Source organism: Rhea americana, unplaced genomic scaffold (assembly GCF_003343005.1).
Source record: "Rhea americana isolate MKP2758 unplaced genomic scaffold, rheAme1 scaffold_12, whole genome shotgun sequence".
NCBI lineage: Eukaryota > Metazoa > Chordata > Aves > Rheiformes > Rheidae > Rhea > Rhea americana.
Genome location: NW_028185261.1, coordinates 355,100 through 370,983, shown reverse-complemented (window position 1 = coordinate 370,983; position 15,884 = coordinate 355,100). Strand labels below are relative to the sequence as shown.

At 38.4% G+C, this 15,884-nt stretch overlaps 1 protein-coding gene across 1 annotated transcript in view; it reads left to right on the top strand.

Annotated features, from left to right (window-relative positions):
• Positions 1-13,551: 13,551 nt before the first annotated feature.
• MYO1B (myosin IB) overlaps positions 13,552-15,884 on the top strand; it is a 134,084-nt gene continuing 131,751 nt past the window's right edge. The window contains exon 1 of the mRNA XM_085321237.1: positions 13,552-13,571. The gene's annotated coding sequence lies outside the window, so the exon portion shown is untranslated. The remainder of the gene's footprint in view (positions 13,572-15,884) is intronic.

Below are 15,884 nucleotides of genomic sequence, written 5' to 3'. Positions count from 1 at the left end.
CCCGGCCTGTGCTCGGCCGCCGCCGTAGAGCCGCGCGAGGGCCCTGCTTTCGGCGTACCCCCTTTGCTGTCCAGCTCGGGCAGGTCACACCAGTCACAGGGCTGTGTGACTGGTGCCGGGGAGTGGGAGTACCACGCCTGGCAGCGCCCGTGGCTATCAGGGAGTCTCATTTCACATCGCAGCCAAGGTGCGCAGGCTTCTCTCCAAGATACACGGGCTCAATCGCCGTCCTAAAGAACTAGTGCTCTGATGTCATGTGCGTACGTAAATATTATTATGGCAAGGATTAGGGCAACAGATACATCATCCTCTAAGTGTTTTTTCTTAAATAAATACAGTATTGGAAAGAAGATTTCTGTCGTATTAGATGCAATGATGCTAAAATGAAAGCAAATGGAAAATGCTAAAATACGAGCATTTCAGATCCCTGTGCCACGCAGACTGTGGATGGCAGGATCTGATGTGGGATGAAACAGCTGCAGTCTGCCCTAAAGAGGATCCTGATCCTTTTGAGCGACTCGTTTTATTTACCATATTTTGTATTACCAGAAACTTGAAACTCCAGTCCAGGGTGAGCCTCCCCTGTGCTGGACTGTACAATAGCAAAGGAAAGGGAGGCTCACAGAGGGTGGCGATGAGAAGTGAGTTCGCTAGCCCCATGAAGATATTACGCATTTTGCGGGCTGGGAAAGCCTTACACAAGTGAAACCTCCTGCAAGTAGAAAAGCTAAATGCTGGAGAGATATTTAAAGGAAGATGTGTGTCACTACTGAGGTGTAATAACATTTTCCAGATAGAGCAGAGGCTGCTCTTTTTTTATATTGTGTTAGATATTTATATTTACAGTGATGTTAGAATGATTGATATAGGATATACGTTTTAGAAAACTGTACTAGAAGTGTTGGCAGTTGATCCACAGCTGAGTATTTGGTAGGTAGACATTATATCCACTATAAAAACATGTTTGAAATGAGTATTGTTATTTTTGTTAACAGCATTTAATTTTTCAGCTGCATTTGTATTTGTGAGCCAAGATCATAACAGAACTGTTTAAAATTCTGATTTTTAGAATTGTGTGGTCCAGTTAATACCTCAGTAGTCTCTGTATTTATTTCTGTTACACTTTTCCATTGTATTATTGTATATTTGTTCACTGCATTTCTCAAGTGACTTTAGAATTTAAGGTATCAGAGGCTTCTTTTCTCTGGACGTTTTTTTCCCCTAATTGACCAATGTGTTAGCTTTACAACCCAGAAACAAATGCTATGCATATAAGGCCTGAAGAACGCTTCTGTTTCTATTGATTTCCAGGTATACATCTAGTCTCAAATTCCATTTTGAGTTTCTGCAAGTGGCAACAGTGTGGTATGTTGTTCAGTCTGATTTAACTCAGCTGTCACTGGATCAGATGAGGTGACACTGAAGCAGAATAGCAGTGTTTTCACTTCCTTTTTTTCAGGAACTGGATACTACTTTGAATACCAATGTGTCAGATCTACTCTTCATCTGAAGAATTCAGTCCTGAAATACAGCAAAATTTGGCAATTCTCCACCCAGACCTGTCATATGTCCTTTAGACTTCAGCAGTCAGAGAGTAATACAGCCACACTCTGCCTATACTTCCCTTCTGTGCTGGTGGGTATCCCTGTATTTCATTCAGAAAACATACGTTCAAATATATTTATAACCCTCTTTCCATGAGACTCCGTGCTGTCATTTTGTGTAATATATATGACCTTAGGGACCAACAAGAGTTTGTCAGATTTTGTTGACTACCATTTGGCAAATCTTAGTGGTCTTCTAGTATAGCTGAATTTCATATGATTAACTGTATACCAGTAAGTGTCTGTAGGCACCACTTTGGGATTTTGACTTAGTAATTTGGGGACAGTCTGGGAAATAACATTTGTTAATATTTTGCTTTTGTGCTGTCAGTAGGGGGAACTATTGCACTGTACTTTTTCTTTTGTCTTTGAATAATATTGATAACTGTTTATTTTTCTTGTAGATTAAGTACCCATCTCATTCTCTAAGCATCCTTACATAACTGATATCTGCAATGATAAGAAAATAGATAGTTCATACCATCCCAGTAAAGTAATAGGGATCCAATCCCCCTACTTTCTCCTTGCTCTCTTTCCACCAACCTAAAAAGGAATTTATGTAGCAGAATAGTTACTATTAAGATGATATTACCATGGAATCACAGAATCACAGAATGGGTAAGGTTGGAAGGGACATCTCAAGATCATCTAGTCCAACCGCCCTGCTCAAGCAGAGTCACCTAGAGCATGTTAGACAGGGTTGTATCCAGGCAGGTTTTGAATATCTCCAGAGAAGGAGACTCCACAACCTCTCTGGGCAGCCTGTTCCATTGCTCTGTCATTCTCACAGTAAAGAAATTCCTCCTCATATTCAGGTGGAACTTCTGTGGTTCAGTTTTTGCCCATTGCCTCTAGTTATGCTTTCTGTCATTCTCTCTGTATTCAAGTTTGTTTCAAGAGTCCACGAGAAAAATTTAAGTTTCATTCCCAAAGCCAAAAATTAAGTTTCCATTCCCAAAGGGTAATCAGAGGCTGTTCCTTTTCCTAGGTTCAGAGAGATGAGTGTCTGGGAAAACAGTTCATATTTCCCACGTCCTTCCTTCCTCCTCCTCCCTGTTCTGGTGTGCACTGTAGTGAGGACACTTGGATTGCCAGGTCTGGGAACAGCTATTACAGCAGCTGTGTAGGGAAGGCAGGGTGCTGGGAATGGGATGTGACTGCAGAGGCAGGCAGCGCTGGGAGGTGATTTGCATAGTGAGGGGAGCTGAGCTTGCAGGGAAGTCATTGTAGTTAGTTGAGACATGAAGGTGAGGCCCGAGAACCTGCAGGCTTTACAGAAGTTCTTTGGAGAAGATAGAAGTATTTTATTCAGAGGAGAGGAATAAATGTACGCTTACAGGCTCAGGGCACCAGAGCTGGTCGAAGGGGGTGAGGTATGACTAAGAGTGGAAAGGCCTCAGCTGCCTAGGATGCACATGGGAAGGCAAGACAGGCAGAGCAGTGAGGGTTGAGAGGGGCTGTGGGAGGGGCACAGATGAGGGAGGTAAAAGTGGGGAATAGCAGAGCAGATTGCCAGGACAATAGGGGCTAAGAGGCTGCCTCCTGAGGCAGAGGAACTAAGGGTTGCAAGGAGGATTCAGATAACAAAAGCAGAAGCAGATGTCAGGAGAAGGTTAGAGGATATTAGGAACAGGTTGATGCAGTTAAAGGCGAAGAGAAGCTAGAGTTACGGAGGTAGTCAGAGCTGGGGACAAAGTGGCTTCAGTGGTTCAGCAGAAAGAGCTGAAGTAACATTTGAGAGGAAAGGGAAGATGAGTAAGAAAGAATTAGCCTAAGCTTGCTTAAAAGTAGCTGTGCTGAAGGAGGGAGGGCTATGTGAGAGACTCTACACTTGGAAAAAGGGTCAGTGAGATACACTGGTACACCATAAAGGATATGATGATACTTGGAACTGTAAGGGAAACTGTTGTGAGCAGGACTGAGATATGAAGAAAAAGATGGGCTTGGTCAGCTCAAGGAAACTTGAAAAAAAAAAAGTCGCAGGTGATGAAGAAGGAATTCTGGATGCAGTAACCTTTTAATCAAAAGTTCACAAACCTGTTTCTAAGAATATTGAGCCCATTTATTACTCTGATCAGCTGACCAATCTGTAATCAAGGTTATAGTGTCTAATCATACTCCTTAACTACCCTTTAATTAGAGTATGTGCCGTTTATCTCTTACGTACAAGAAACACTTAGCTTGTACATCCTATACGTGCAATATGTCTTGTATCTGAATTGTTCATAGTTTTCCTTCTTATATTCAAAACATGGACTTCTGCTCTCAGTGAGACTGGTAAACCCTATAATCATGAGAAATTGTCTTACTGGCAGTGTAATTCCTCCCAGTCGGCATAGCATAAATCAGAGCTACTGTGTGCAGGTGGTGTCCCTTCCAGTCTTCTATTTGGAGAAAAGAAAACAATAATTCTGTCCTGAAGTTACATAGGCTTATGAATACCAGAAAGATCACTTAGATCTGTGTTTGTATGTGACTAACAGAATGATTGTTATGCATAAAAAAGATTTTTGTTTGGTTGGTTTTTCTAAATTGTGGCAAAACTTACTGTTTCCTCTTCCCACCAATAAAAGAACTGTATGTGCAGATGTACAAATTTGATGAAGTAAGGGTACGTATCTCACCATTCATGATGATATTGGCTAGAAAAAGTAATTAACTTGCCATGTGGAGAATAATGAGAAATTATAAAAAGGAATTAAGAAAAATGAAGTTGTCTCCCACTGAGTTTGGCTCAGCTCCCCGTTTTCATGGCAGTACGGCCTTTTGCTGTTGTAGTCAGCACAGGAATGCTGTACTGTGACTGTGTGCCATTGCTTCGCTTTTTTGGCATGCATGGATAGAGGGACCACCCCCATGATTTGGAAGCAAGTCAGAACGAGTGCCACATAAGTAGGGGATTAGCTTTTCCGACTCTTCTGATTGTGACTGTGGCTTGTGGCCAAGTCAGCAGTGCTCAGGATCCCAGCCCGTGTGGGACTGTAGCTTGCTGTGCCTGGACCTCTGCAGGCAGTGGGAGGGTTGCAGCCCACCAAAAAGGGAACGTTCTACCCCTGCACAGTGAGCAGCCCGAGAGGGTTGTCTGGCCAGCACAGATAAAGACATCGGGAGCTCTTCTTCCATCGTCTCTGAACAGCCGAGGTGTGTTAGTTTGATGGAGGCCTTATTTCTCTTTTTACCTCATGCTGTTGTATTTGTAATTTCACACTGGATCCCTTAATGTGTATCCTGGAAGACCCAGAGATATTGGCTCTCAAGAAAGATTTGGATATTCTGGTGAGGTTTTTCTGGGAAGGAGATACCCCTCCAAAGGGAAAGAAGCCAGCACATATCTCCCGTAGATGTTAAAGCCTATGCCACCTCAGATCCTGAAGTAACCATTCCAACTTACACATTTACAAAATAAGGGCTGGCAAAAGATACCTGAAAGGCTTCAAATCCCACCTGAATGTCAGTCTGTCATTGCTTACAGAAAGGGCACCTGTGAAGAAAGCGAGGATGCATGGAAAGAAGTGGTAGCCCAAAAAGTAGTTAAGAAGAGCAAGGCTAAGGAAGAAAACTCTTGGGGCCTTGTATTATTTTGTGGTGTAAAACAACCTTCCTTTTGATAATGTACATATGGAATATCATTGTAAATCTACTTTGCTTTACATCCCTCCCCCAGTAAGTAGTTTTTCAGCAATTTGCAACATGCGTTGCATGTTGATTCCTTAACTCTTCCACTTCCTAAATGATACCATGCAAACTTAACTTTTGTTTTCCTTGAATTACTTTAGAGTTAGCTTTCATTTTTTTGGGGGGGGTTTAGTTATGTAGATTATTAGGAATTCTAGTAGTGCTGTTTTAATAGGCTTTTCTATGTAGTGAACTCTGTGGATGCTCAGGAAATTTTATTGATTTATTTTTTTACAACAGCATCCCTGGTAATTGCTAATGATCATTCTTGTTAGCACAGAAGTCAAGAGGACTTTTGAGAATACTGTTTTCCAAGGTAGAGTGTGAAAAAGGAATACAAAGTTAATGTGATTTTGAGAATACTATATTTTTGTGTGTATGTTCCTGTTAGGTGTAACATGGAGGGCAACATGGGAAGTGTCTTGGTGATGCAGCTTGATTAGTGTGATAGTTAATGTTGCCTGGACAAGAGAAAAGACATTTTTTTGTAGTAAGCTTAACCAGGACACATGCTGCCTTCCTTACTTGGGATCAGGGTGACTATGCAAAATGAAAATATTCCTAAGTACACTCAGAAATTACTATTTTGCCATCTATTAGGATCATGGAGGAGTCCTTGAATAGTATTAAGCTTGCTAGTGTGTGCTAAATGCAGAAAACAGTTTGATGCTGAATGATGACCTCCAAATAATAAGATCAATAAGTTTAGAATTAGTAATGAATCATACTGTGAGAAGATAACTTGGTTAATTTAACGAAGTCTTTTCACAAAGAGAGCAATTAAACTGAAATTTTATTATCTATGCTTGATAATATTTGAAATATTCCATATTGAAGTTATGAATTTTAACTCTGATTGTACCAAAAAAGCTTCCTGATTTACATTGCTCTCTGAAACATTTATGTTATTTATTTAACAAAGTACGTGCCTTCAGAAATAATTAGAAATAAAAAATTAAGTGGAATTTGCTTTGTTCTTTCCATTCCTCTTAGGGCTCCTGTAACAAATCCCAGCCAGGTGGGATTAGATTTTTCTTCTATAAACCTGCTTTTTCCTGTAACTCAATCCCTCAACACACTATTAGGTAAGGGCTCCTGTTATGGGAAGGTTAATTGCAAACTGGCATGTCCCTTATTTAGTACAAAATACCATGGTGTGTGTGTCTGGGGGGTGATATGCCTTAGTATAATGATCCTATGGATATTAGGAAAATTAGTATTATTTCTGATTTTTCCATGCAATTTTTTCCAGTATGTTTTGAAGTTTTCAATATGAATCAATTTCAGTATGATTAGTTCATACCAGAAATGAAATCAAGCTTATTTTCAGTAGGAAACACTTGGAAGGTCTGCTGCTGTAAGATGGGATGAAAAAAGAAAGAAGACTCTGTACAAAAAGCATTTTATGTGAAGCAGTCGTTATAGCTGGTGTACATGGAGCAGGAATTCCACCACACCCTTCTCCCCAGTAAGAGCTGAGGGCTCACGGTGTTGGGCTTCTGTTCCTGATCTCTGGGCCAATGAAGTGGCCCAGCTTCAGCTGTGGGAGAAAGCACTCCTCATCCATCCTCTGTAATTCTCTGTAACAGCCTATAGTTTCAGGATTATGGGAGTCTTCTGAGAGAGAACGTCTGAATTCCCTCAGTCTGATACGGGAATTGAATCCAGTCCTGATAAATGCCCTAAATACTGGGTTTTATTTGTTAATGTATTTTGTTGCAAAACGGTGTATAGAATTGAAGGGAATGGCAACATGTGTATGGCAGGAGTTCCTCCTACAGACTGTTCAGCATGTCATGTGCTTGTGTTTGTGCTCTGGATGTGATTGCACCAAGGCTCACCTCATTGGAGAGTCCAGAACCCAAATTTTGCTAGGAATGACATGGGCACCAAGCTGCTAAATGCATCTGGATACGAATGGCAGAACTTTGACGATGTAACTCCGAGACCCACATATTCTAGGTGTGTAAAAACTGGGTAGTTGTTCTGAGGATTGCATTTCTCAGCTGCGTCCGTTTTAAATGCTTTTGGGCTCTTGATCTGTATTAAAGATGAGGCTAAGTTTACTTTGATATGCTAAATTGTGTTAGACAACAAACTACTTTGTCATCACTATTTCTGTTTACTCAAGTAATAGCAGTGGAGTTGACTGATTGCACTGAAAAAGTATTAAGATATTAGCAAATCTGTCCGTGCTAGGCATTTGTTTGCTGGAGTGACATGCCCAGCACTCAGTCTTGTTAGACTCGCACTGGTAACAGGAACTAGAAGAGGGCTGTTTCCTTTTTTTTGTAAATGTCTAGTAATGTAAATATTGCCAAAATATGAAAATTTTAGGTACTATGAAGGTACTTATAAAAAACATAAACCCTTTTTTCTAATATTCTTTCAATCATTTTTATTATATTTAAGGATATGTATTTTTAACACTTCTCAATATTTAGAGTACAGAATAAAGAGCTCCTCTTTGCAGTTTGCATCATAGATCCTAAAAACAGTATGAGTGGAAACAGTGGAGTAGTTTGATGCCTGGCATCTGTTTGGTGAAATTCTGAGACTTAAATTTTCAGACATGGAATCCTAATGGTTAAATCATCTTGGCCAGTGTTTCTCAAGCTTTTTTTTTTTTTTTTTTTTTTTTTTAATCAAATGGCCTCCTAAAGTTATTGAGAAAAATCTGAATATTGGCTAAGTCCATTGAGGGAAAAAAAGCATCACAAATGTGTGATGAAGTGTTGCCAGAATAGTTTTCACTTACAAACGAAAAATTAAGAAAAGCTTCTGAATGTTCATTTAGATATTTTTCCAGTGTTGGTTTTAGTTAGTTCTTTCCATGTCTAGGAATGTATGTATATCTTTCAAAAATTTCACTTTTTATGTAGTTTGTTTTGCAAATTGCAGCATGGTAGTATGTGACCTACTTCTGACCCAGAGACTGAGTAGTGCTGTTCCAATAGCTATTCTAAAGCAGATAACCTGCACCACTGACATTATCTTTTATCAGAAAGAAACCACTGATTTCTGTGAACTCTTGAGAACTGAGCAACAGGTTTTCAGTTAAACTGATGCTAATATGTTTTGTGGTATTTTTCTACTTTGTTTTACAAGCTGATTTTTTTAAGCACTTCTACTACTAAGGAAGTAATACTAAGCTCAGTCTGCAACTATGTTACGTGTTCAAAGCACTGTGAGGTGCACAGCATTGAACTTTGCGAAAAGGTATGATATTAACGGAAGTTGTAGTTCAGGGCCTGTTCTATAACTTGCTTCCTTTAAGCTCTAGAAAGAAAACAAAGTTCAGGGTGGTTGGCCAGCCTGCCTGTAATTACTACTTCTGCTAGGAGAGGCTGCTGATGCCACTTACTTTTTAGGCAAGTACTTGTTAACTGCAAGCGAGTGCAGCCAACCTGACCAACTGCCTTTGCTCTGTGATGGGAGCCAGGCTATGGAGCAGGTGGGGGCCTGTGGCTTTCCCCCAGAGTAGGGAACTGGAAGAGCAGGCACCCAAGAAGCCCAGTACTCTGCGTGCAGTGGTGGTGCTGGGAGGCCAAGCTGGTGAAGTGTCTCTTTGAAAGGATCCATCAGACCTCTAAGAAGGGAGAGGAAAGAAGGTACGGCGAAGTATAGCCAGACTCTATATTCTATGTGCTTTGAAGACTGTACCTTGTGAAGTGTCACTCCCATGTACATAAACTTTCTTTTTCCTAATGATTTTTAGATCTGGGAGTGTAAGTGCACGTCTGGAAGAACTGGACTGTCCTAGCTAAGGAAGTGCGTGGTCTCTGGTGATATACTGGCACCTCGTATATCATCAGCTGCAGGTACAAGTAGTACATATGCAAGTATAACCATTGATTTCTTAGTATTAAAATAATATTTAGCAATAAGAATTAGCAACATATGCAAATATAAATAGTCATATTCAACTGATGAAAAGAACTGTGCAGGGACAGACTTGATTCCTGGTGTTAAACTTTGCATACTTTCGAAACTACATCTGAATTTTCTGTCCTCAGCACATTGCCGATGTTATATAAATGATAACATATGTTAGGCATCTTCAAAAGAATACTGAGCAAACTACACAGTAACTAAATCTATTTTTTGACAACTCAGACTTTTGTTTGTTTGAACAAGGTGGGAATTAATTCATTTATTGTTTTGCAGATCTGCTGAAAACAAATGTCTTTATTACTTTGTGAATTGCATAATTTGTCTGTCAAAGAGAGGATCTTAATTCTGAATAAATCTGGGGATCTGTGGTCTTTGTGCCATGTCCATTAACATCAAGAGGGGAAACAGCTACAAAAGGGAATTACCAAACTCAGCAGACTGTAACTAGGAGACTGCAAAGCCTACTACTCTCTCCTTTTTTTCCTGCTTGATCATTCTGAAGAGATACAAGTTTTGATAGATTTAATGAGTTTCTCAAATGATGCAAGGTTATGTTCTGATATGGGAGTTACATGGTGACTCAGAGGTGGGCACATTTGAATCACATGAATGTGCTTATTTTCAAGCAATGTGATTATAATACCTAAGTTCACCAAGGTAAAGACTATGTTTTGCATATGTCTTTCCTTACCAAAAGCTAATGTTGTATTAGGTTGTATGTAACTAATAAGAAGGTTATAAAGAGATAGCCTGACTAAATTACCAAAATTACTGAAGTTAAAAGAACTGCATTGCCACTCAATGAAATCCTGTTGAGAAAGATGGTACATAAAATTAGCCTCTACCTCATGTCACAGAAAGATAATACCAGTAGGATATAGCTTTATTTCTGAACAAGAATCTTACTGCCATAGCTGCAATTACTGGCCTAAACATCAGCTTGACTTAATAGTCTGTTAGCTGAGTGGAACACAGAACATCTTGAAACCTAAGCCAAAGTACTAGGTAATCACAAGGTATGTATAATTTCTATTTATATGTTACTAAATCCAGTAATTACTTCATTGACGAGTCATTTTTATGGGCATAAACTTTCTACTTTACCACTGAGTCTTATACTGGAGAGTAGAGGAAATGATAGGCATGTTACTGGCCAAAATGTCAAGCTTACTAAGAGATACTAATAATCTTCAAACACTCTATTCTCTACACTGACCCAAACATTCTCAAGAGTTTACCTCTTTACCTCAGTTGCTTCCATTAGCTGCAAGATGATAGTCAAACTGAGACCCACTGACTGCTGGTTTGTGGGGAGAAGTCATTTATTGTGCATTAGCTTATTAATCAAGTGAGCTGCTGGCAACAGCAGATAGTCTGATTGTTAGGGACCATTACTAGTCCTTGCTTTCTAATATAAAGCAGAGTATCCAAAGAGCTATTCTCCGTTAAAACAGAAGATCAGTATTTTCTTCTGTGAGTTGTAGACTGTGATTTTCTCTGGAAAAAGGGTCAGAGAAAGTGTTGGTTGGAAAAAATGCATGAAGTAGTCTAGGAGCAAAGTTCATATTCTAAGTGCACTACTAGCCTGTTTGGTCTTTCATCAACATTCAAGTTGTATGTCACAGTACTTGCCTTATGATAGCAGTATGCACTTCTGCACTGTAGTAGAATGTTTATTTTGTTCTGGTTCCAGATTTAATATTTTGGTATTGTCTTCAGATAGATTTCTTTTTTCTTTTTGGTTATAGTACTCTCTCCTCTTTCTGTCTGTCTGTCTCTCTTCTCCTCTGCCCTCCCTTCTTTTTACATTTATTGATTATCTTAATCTCTATTCGATATACTTGCTTGACTTGGAAAAAAAGCGTGGTGGTGACCACACAGATGCTTCATAGTGAGTGAGTTTGTATCTCATTTATGCTAAATGGAAGCATCAAATTAATATATAATGAACCTATTACAATAAAAAAAATACCTCTTGTAATCATTCCCTCCTATCCAGGATCTAATGAGTGTAGCCAAAGTCCTGTAGTTAGGATTCTTACTACTCTGATTATGTGTGCTGTGATGGTGCTTAAAATCCCTGGCTCCATCTTGCTAAATATTGTATGCATCCCTCACCCAAAGTGCGTGTTATCGAAAGGTGAGTTGGCATGCAGTTGATGAGCACTACAAAGGTAGGAGAGGGATTACCAGAGTAATGATCAGCATGGGAAGTAGTGTTTGCATTGCACAGTTGCTTCTCCAGCTAGAACTTTGTGGCAACGCACCTTCAAGTAATCTGTTTGGCTTTCTGTGCTTCTCTTTCTGCATGATAAAATGAGAATACTTGTAACCAAGTGTGTTGTCCTGCTTATGAAGTTCTTGTAGTTTTTGGATGAGGAGGCTATTGTGATAGCATAGGCATTATTTTTGTTAAAAGGAGGTTATGATATAATTAAAACTATCTTATCTATTTTTCAATTAGATGATCTAATTAAAACCATCATAATGTAGATAAGTTAGGACATCAGATACAGTAAGGGTCACTTAAGTGAAGGATCGCTTCATTCATTATCTGTCACTTTTGTTCTTTCCCTCTTTATTTTGTTGCTCATTTCCCTACCACTCATTTTGTTTTGCTATGCACTAGATATGAGAGTCCAGTGATGCAAAGATCTTAAACTGTCAGTGTTTCTGAAATCCATCTGTAGGCATGTGGTATGTATTAAAAAAAAAAAAGTATTGGTGAGATTGCACCAGTAAGTGACTATTAGGTGTAGTTCAGGAGTTTTAGTACTGTAAATGTTAATTTTTATTGTTTACAGCAATCTAATCAACTAGGGGAAAACTCTCCAGATTCTGTTTATTATTGTTATAGCATTAACACTGTGGTTTCTACTTTGTGCTTCTATCTGTCATGGATTCCAAGATTTCAAGCCTTAAAAACTAAAATATACAAAAAATAGGAATTTAAATCCCACTTTTGTTGCTTAGATCAGTCTTTATGTATTGAAAAACAGAATTCTCCTCCATAACTTTCTTAATCTCTCTTGTGAAATTTAAAAAAATTTGATTATTTTCCAGCTTCTTCTCCACTGACCTTCCTTATATAAAAGTGTCTTTGCAATACAGTAGTTCATAGTCATGAACAGATGTCCATTTAAACTCATGGTATGGAATTAAATACTTTTATGACAAAACAGGGTGTAGCATAAATCTCTTTTGGTTATATCATTTTAATTGAGCAAGAGTTTCTTGTAGAAACACTGGTCAAGTTGTGGGTTTTTTTTAATAAGGGAAAAGATGATGCAAGTGCAAATTGTTGTAATGCTGAAATACTGTAGGTGTAGTTTCAGTGGGAGAATGATACAGTCAGGACAAATGTATCTGATATCTCATCCTGGTGGTTATCTGAAAGTAGTAAAATTCTGTTCCAAAGCACATGCTTCAACTTGCCACTGTAATGTTTAACTACCATCAAAGGAATGTTTAATTTAAAGGTAGTATTAAAAAAACAAAGACTTATTTTTCAGAGCTTTATCAAACTATACTTTCCCTCTTACCTCTAAATGGTGTCTGAGTTCCTCTCTAGATTATATGCATGTAAAGTAAAATAAAGTTTGTCAGGATTTTAAGGCTAGCCACATAGTTAAACAGTCCAACTCCTAACTTTCCAACTTTGAGACATCCTGAATTCTATTACCTATCTTTATGTTGTTCTTCAACAAGAGTTATCCAGCTTCATATCCTGGCAAAGGAAGACTTCAGTTACCTTTCAGCACTGCATCTGAATGTACGTACCTTTTTGTAAGGTAGTCTCATTTGCAGTAAAATCACTTTGGATTTCCAAATCTGTGCAGTGAAATAATGATAATACCACAAATCTCCATGCCTTTCTAAATGAGAGAAGTATTTAGACCTATACTATTGGCATGCATCCTCTCTAATATTAAACTTTTCAGTAAAACCTTAAAGTTAGCAAAAATCAGATATACAAGCACTGTGTTTATATTTCTTGGTGAGATTAAGCTTTCTGCTGTTGAAGGGGAGGTGCTGGACTTACTAAACACATTATTTATGTGAACCCTGCTAACTTATAAATGTGGTGTGTTATCTATATAATGGTTTCAGGCAGCAATCTGCATTGTTTGTTTCTCTTGAGTATATTTTGGTCATAGATATTTTTGAAAGTCAATTTTAAAATTGCATGGATAGATTTGAAAGGAATAGAGCGGTTTCTGTTAATTTTATCTTACAAATTTCTATTGCAGAGTGAATTACCACAGGTACAGAACTTCTTGGAAACATGTTGTGGAATGAGTACAGCACATCTCAACAGGAAAGGTGGTGTGAACACATCATGGCTTTGGTATTTGATGCTTTGGGCAAAGACTGCAAGACCAGGAAAAATAATCAGCTGTAAGTAATATCTGCACTTAGTCACCAAGCCTGGTAATGTCTGTATAGGCACATACCACTGCCTACATTTATGTATTTTGCAAAGAATTGAGCAAGGCAATGAATACGGCTAGTTTTAGTCAGACATTTTCAGTTGTAGCTAGATCTCTGAAGAGCTGATCTTACTGAAACCTTAGTTGAGATTGAACCTCAGATTTTTTTCATGTAATGAAACAAAAATAGCTGAAGACTAGTGAGCTAGGAGCGCCCCCCCAACACCTTTATTGTTGACTAAAATGTTCAACTCAAATTTTCAAGGATTAGGGCTGCTCAAGACACTGAGTTCTGCCAATGTGCAAATGACTGTGGCACCTCATGAGCTCCTTGCAAACCTAACTGTATCTCTAGACTGTGACTTGCCTTTCAATGTGACCTGTAGCCACAAAGATGGTATTGTGCATTGTTTCTTAAATATTATGCTGTGCCCAATTTCTTGAGTCATGGCAGTGCAATAATTAGGTCACATCTAGTCCAATGGCTTAAAAACAGATTTGCAAATCCCTGATAACACTTGTGTTCAGCCTTGCTGACTCTTACTGCTTCCAAGTTCAGTGGTGGCTGATCTCTGTTCCCATCCATCCTTCTTCCTTCCCTCACTGAACAACTGAAAGCTTTTAATCCGTACACATGGCAGTGTTAGAAACTACTGCTAGCTTTACTGTCCCTTGAAGCTGTGTCAACGATAAGTCTCTGCAGTTCAAGATTTGTAGAGAGAAGTCTACTGTAAAGCTGGCCTCAGCTAACTCATCTCCAAACACCTTTCCCAGTATTCATTGCTTATCTGAAAGCTAATACTTGTGCTAGGCCCCATTCAGACACTATTCTATGGGTTTCTGTTTGAGATTGCTATTACTTGAGATTCCCTGTTTTTTTATCTGCCTCTCAGTTCCACAAGTGCTTGTAACTAAAGGCCAACACAGTGGTACCATTCAGGTGTTGTCCTCTTCCTTAAACATCACTGTGGTTTGCAGATGATCTGCATGTCAATGTCTGAATTTCAGAAAGATTTTGCATATCTGTTTTGCTACAGCCTTAGTATTTATTTAGATTCTTATTCCATATTAAAAACAAGAATGCATTTTATCTTCTTCTACCAGGAAAAGATGATTGAATGTGTGACTTTCCATTTATTAATAACTCTTCTTATGACAGATATTGCTGTGAAAATCTTATTACAGTTGATCAGAAAAGTAAACGAGTAGATTTGCAGTCCAGAGATGTATGCTCTGGGTGTTCTGCTGTTATTTTTAGAATATTTTGTTCTTATTTTAATTAAGTTCCCTGATCAATTTTAGAAGAAAATAATATACTGTGATCTATGATAAAACACTGAAAATGAGGATAAGAAATTGTCTCACTCAATAAGCAAAAGGAAAACTCAGCTGCTCAGCCTGCCATGTGTGTTGCAATATGCTAAATGCAAAGGATAGTGTGAGTAGAAAAATATTCTGCGTTTTGAACTACTGTTATGTTTCTTGTAGAGAGACTTAAAGTGCAAATCAGCTCACTAGTTCATGAAATGAAGAGTAAAGCTGAAGTATCATTTGTCTTTTCTAAGGAAAGAGATAAGATTATGCTATTAAAAAAAAATCTGTCATCAGTTCATCCTAAAAAAGAATGTAATATAAGCCTTCTGCTGCCCAAATGTGAAGAACCATATAGAAATGTTGGAATTGCTTGCATGTGAGAATGCATGCATGTAGTGTGTATGTTTCTGCTAAAACTTTCCCCAGCTTTCTGCTGTCTGTATTCCTGTACAGTTCTAGAAGAAGCTGTATGTATAGATTCAGAGCTAAGGGAATTTACAATTAAAAACACTTTTGCTGATTTATGGCATTGCAACTTTTGATCAAGATGCATTACATCTCAGCAAGGCTATAAGACTTTTTGATTGGTAATTGGATAAATGCAGAATTTACAAGGATTATTACTTGGTTTTCATAATGCCTTGCATGTTTGTCAGGCTGCCTTCTATTTGCTGTAGAATGCTTTTGAAATTTGCACCAGCAGTGGCCTGAATTTGGTTCTTGAGCTCACAGAAACAAGGTTTCCTTTGTTTTCAGGTGATGTAAAGATACCTCTGTTTGGTCCACCAGCAAGATCTTACATCTAATAAAAAATAAAAGTTCTTCAGTTTTACAAGGGTATATATTTTAAGACGTTTTGTAAAATTAAGAAAAACTGTGAAGGAAATTGAGCTTAATTGCATTGCCATGTTGAGGATGGACTGACTCATGAGTGATAATATTTCAGACATGTATGATGAAGCAGTAC